Genomic DNA, 5,704 nt, shown 5'->3' with positions numbered 1-5,704 from the left:
GCTAATGAAATAAACAGTCAATACGATAAAACTTTTATTTGGTTATCTGGAATTTTCGAACAGTTTTTCGACGGGTGGAGCTCTCAGAAGTCCTCCAAAAATGGTAGCTAAAGAACTCAGTAAAGCAATTTGAAGTTTTCCTAATTCATTGACCACTTTAATTAAAAAAAAGCCTTTAAAGTATGACACTTCACTTGGGTTGCTTTCTAAATGTACCACTTGCTAATGTCCTGCCAAACTGAACAATTCAATTAAAACTTGCGGTTCCGGAAAGGGTACAAAGCAGAGATGCCAAGATTTTGCAAAATATTTAAGAGAGCGGTCGAGAACTACAAACTAAAATTTGCAGATTTTCGGTTAATTTTGTCAATTACTTAAAAGGCTCAGCAAGGCTTCATTGTTACAAAGTGGCGAGTCACATAAACCTTTGAATTATTGAGAAGTAGTGTTGATTAGTGGCCTAAAAAAATTATTTACTGAAACAAGAGAAATGCATTGAAAGACTACCACTGAGCCGTGATGGCCCAAAGGATAGAGCGTTCACCTTCCAATGAGGTGAACCGTGTTCGAATCCCAGCGATGGCTGGTCGATACGAATTCCGACCAAGACCATAAAATATCCTCATATAATATTCCTGAGGACATGAAATATCCACAGTCGTAGACAGATCATGGATTGGAGTTCCCTTTTCATCAGCCTAACTGTGCGAAGTTTTTGTTTGGTTTTCCTCTCTATGTGAGCAAATGCTGATTAGTTCCATCATAAAGTTCTCCGCTGAGACAAATTTCTTCCATTACTAGGTAAAGGAGTTCTCTTGTCTTATGGATTAGGTTCAAAATTACAAGGTTACGGAGTTGATCATTAGTAGTCGTAATCCCGAAAATTGGGTTGGACGTTTAGCAACGGTTATATAATAAAAATAAAATAAAAAGACTATCACTCGAAAATATTTATCTGCTGTCCGGAACAAGTTATCATCTCTGAAAGCAAAGTTGTCTATCCCGAAAAAGGAAAGAAAAAGCTGGTGATTGCACCATTTCATATCCAGCTTGTTTTTAGAGGGAATAAAAATCTAAGCTATCAAGACTTAGTTAACTTTTTCCTATGCAGTGTTGCTAGTATAGCAACACTAATTCAACAAATGTTATAAACCATTAGAAATGTTACAAAACACATGTTACAAATCTCTAGAAATGCTACAAATCACTAGAAAATTAATTACTTTTAGTTTAGATAATGTCAACTGATCCACTTTCTGCGTAAGTTTATATAAATTGGTAGCGAATTAAACAGTAGAACATCTAGAATTAGCATAAATTCGTCTTTTTTAAAAAGTGGTCACCACAAGATAACTGCAATAAAAATATTGCATTTCTCTTGATACTTTGAATTTTCGATGTCCTCGAGCAACATCAAATTCGACGCCTAAACTTGCTCATCCAACTGCTCCAGACACGCCAAAATAATTAAAAAACCGGTAAATAACTTCAAAGTAAATTTTGCATATATTTGACTAGTTTTGCTTACTTTTTAAAAAGTTTAGCTTGACAATATTACCGTAAAGTGATGAATTACATAAGCTTGCGAATTATTTCGAAATAGTGGTGGATAAAAAACTGCTAAATTGAATTTATAATATTTATTTACTTTAAAATATTTATTTGCTGTCCGGAGCAAGTTGGCATCTCTGGATTAGTGTCATTAATCAAAGAATTACAGGAATTGCTCAAAAATGAAGAAGTGCTCTGCCTTCTGCGGGGATCATCGGGGATACATCTCAATCCCAGTGAGTTCTATTTTTATTTTCAAGACTCTCAAGTTAAATTCACTGAACCTTTCATAGCAGACTTTTACTTAAAATAAATTAAATTACATTAAGATTTATTTTCTGATAATATAGCCAATTTATGCATACATATTTATCAACTTACGCACGTTGAATTCTTTTGCAAATTCTACTGTATTTAATGAGCAATATTTCTCTGATAAAATATATTTACTGCATTTTCTCTAAATGTGTTATTTAATCATGTATCAAGGTATGATTTATCTATATTCATCAATTATGGTTTTCATTTTTCAAAAATCAATTGTTGTACATATCAAATCGTGTTTTATCTTTTTTTTAAATTTAGGTCTACAATCAATATTTCTAGTGTTATGTAAAGACGTCAATTTGTCATAATGAATTTTTTCATTGTTTTATTATTTCACAAGATTAACTATTATTCACAAGCTTAACTATTATTTATTATTTCACAAGCTTCACAGGCTTGATTCTTTTATGGTTACCAAATCAATGTATTTTACCCTACTGTATGTAATTTAATGATGAATGGGATAAGGGGCCGCTTCGCGGCCCAGGTGCCAAGTTTATTTACATAAAGACAAAAGAATTTTCGATGTGGTGGAAAAATTACTTAAAAGGAAAAATACTAAACTTAAAATGAACTTCCTTTATCACTAAAAATTATTTGTTTACAAAGAGGAGCAAGTTGGCATCCACTTTTTTTAAACAATAAGAAGCTCAAGTATGTCTCTTCACTTACAATGTACTGCCTAAGGTAACACTTGCTATTGTGTTACCTGACTAAAATTTAATTGAAATTTGCTGTTTTGGAAAGGGTAAAAAATTTGAATTAAAGCGGACGAAGAAAATTGTGTCCTTGAGTGGAAAATAACTACATAATAACAACGAGGAACGTATTCGCGAATTTTACAAACGAAACATTTACTGAAAGATATCTATATTAATTCAATGAATAAAACCTTGAAATCTGCCAGACTTATGTAAAAACAAACAAAAATTTGATCGCTTGATTTGATAAGAGACATACGTGATAAGAATTTTTTTTAACTCATATTGTATCTTCAAGATTTGATAATTTTAAAAATGGAAGAAAACATTTTAAATTGTTAAGTATGGCAATATCGTCTCATTTTAAACTACGTTGTTTTTAGTCACAAAATTAAAAATCATCGGTTTAAATGTTCTAAAGAAATAAAACCATAAAAACAGGACATTTTTTTGAAATTTAGTTTTTTATTGCCCTCAGCGTTCTATAAAAAATTTAAACGTGGAAATCAACTAAACTAACAAAAAAAGGGTGACAATTCTCTAATTAACAGAATATTTAATTTTTAAGTCTCACTTTATTTTTAAAATAACAGCATTCAAATTTTTAACACACTGTATTTATTAAAATTTCTCGTTTAATCTCAGAAAATTAACGAAAATATCATTATTTTTCTACCACTATTTTATTTAAGAAAAATATTTCCACTGTAATATTAAATTCTGTTGATTTTGATCTATGGTTTGTTGTTTAAAATTAATCTATCTTACAATTTTAAAAAACTGAGCCATGGTGGCTCAGGAATTAGGGTGCTCCTTCTCAATAACGTCACCCGGGTTCGAATCCCAGCGATAGTTGGTTGTTACGAATTTCGCTCCGACCACGACATATGTAAATCTTTTGACCATTAAGAGTCTGAATCCGACGAAAGCAATTATGTTTATTCAAGGAAAATACTTTGTTTTCTCTGATATCATTAACTTATTATTTACAAAAATTAAATAGCGTATTTAAAATTAATTAGCTTATTAGCATATTTAGATCTTAGAACCATTTAAGGTTACCTGTTAGTTCGTGAATATCTGATTTTTATATCAAAGCTCTTCTGTATTATATTGTATTTATTTTAATCTTTGTTTAGTTGTGTTTTTGTTTTGGGTTTTTTAATAAGTTGATAAGTAAATCTGTTGTTGGCGGATAAGAAAATACGTCCTAAGTCTTATAGTTTTTGTGCAACAAAAAAATGTGGCGAGTAGTTGAACTCTCAAAACGGCTTGAGAATTTTTTATTGTAAAGAGATAAATAATTATGTTTTAAATATCTGACAAATAATAAATGAAACAGTGAACAGTTCAAAGGATAGGTAATCAAGTTAAATTATCATTATAACATAATAAAAATCTAGAATAATAATTTTCACGTGAATAAAAATCAAATTTAACAATAAAGATCATGAAATATCCTTTGATAAAAAAAAAACTATAATCTTGAACTTTGCATTCGAGTTTTTAACTATTTATAATCAGCGTATAAAATCATTTTAAAGAGTCATTCGTGTCAAATCGTTATCAGTAAAGCGTTCTTGACAAAGAGTTATTTATCATAAGAGTGAAGCTCCAGACATTTAATTTAAGCATTTTTTTTATTTTCATTTAGCTTCTTCGGTCCGTTTTTTGTTATTTAATTTGTATAATTTTATCGATTTAAAATCTCTCGATTTTTCAATTTGCATAAAATTGTTTATTTTAACTTAAACCAACTTTGAACTTCTAATTGAAAAAAAATCGTTCGCTGCAGTTTTCTTGTTTATAAAACTGAAACTATAGTATGTCCATTATTGTGTCTTTATGTGTACTTCAACTTTTTTTAAATTTAAATAATTTTGATTGCAATAAAATGTTTAAAACGAACTTTAATTTCGAATTCTAAAATCTTTTTGACACTGCTTCGACTGTATTTTGTTATGCAACCTTTGATTCAAAATGGAAAATCACAATAAATATTAATTTTGAATTTGAGTATTGGATTCATTTTTGTCAATACGGTCACAACAGTTCCAGTGTGAATGCTCTTTAAGTTTTTAAAAAATCTTGAAGTGATCATATTAAATCACATAAAATATCATATTATTCTGTAAAGTTTTGATCTTTTCTGTGGTTGTTTTTTTTTTGTTGATAAAATTATTTAAATATTGATAAAAAATTATAAAAAAATTAAGAATTATGATGTCGTGGGGATAATATGAACTGGAGTTTTCAGATATTCGGCAGACAAATGATTGTTTACATGTGGAAACCACTTCACTGGCTCTATGTCACTAAACTCACCCCTAGACTTTTGTCGATATGAACATTTAGTTGACAGGTTCATGCGTAATTTTAAAACTATTTTTAGGGATTTTCCTTTTAATATTTTTTTTATTAATTAGGAAAATACTATTATATAATTTTTATACTAAAGCAAAATTCTTTATTGCTGTGTATTGTTGCAATTGCCTTAGCCGATGCATTTTTTTAAAGAATTCATATCGGCTTTTCCTTTAGCTGTATATCCAGTTAAAAAAACGTAACTTTTGCGTATTCTAGTAGTATTTTTCAAGTAGTATTTTTCAAGTATTAATTTTCAAAGTGCGTGCATTCTTATGGATTAGCGCCACCAAGGCAATTGCTATAAATACTATAAATGCTTCGTGATACAGCCAGTGAATGAAAGGTGAAAAGAACAAGGGAAAAAAAGACAATGAATTATTGAATCTAAATTACAAAAAGTAAATTAGAGAACAATGATGCATTTTTGGAACTGAAAATTATATTTTAATTTCGTATTTTAAATAAATTGATAGGTAGTTGAGAAGCGTTTAATCGAGAACGATTGATGTATCAAAATTTACTTTTCTATATCTAAATTGTAATAGATCAACACTTACTTTCATGATGAGTGAAGATTATCATCTGATCATTACTAAGCATGATATTCTGACCGTTGTAGCAGTGTTATAGTGTCACGTTGGCAATCAAATTATTTTTAATATCAAATTAATAAAATATGATATTCTAAGAATTAAAAGTAATAAAAATGTATTACAATGAAAATTTAAAGAAAATTTCGGGGGGTGGGAAGCTCAATT

Source organism: Parasteatoda tepidariorum, chromosome 5 (assembly GCF_982258835.1).
Source record: "Parasteatoda tepidariorum strain Cologne lab strain chromosome 5, Ptep-v5.0, whole genome shotgun sequence".
NCBI lineage: Eukaryota > Metazoa > Arthropoda > Arachnida > Araneae > Theridiidae > Parasteatoda > Parasteatoda tepidariorum.
The sequence above is the reverse complement of the archived record's forward strand: the minus strand, read 5'-3'. Positions refer to the sequence as shown.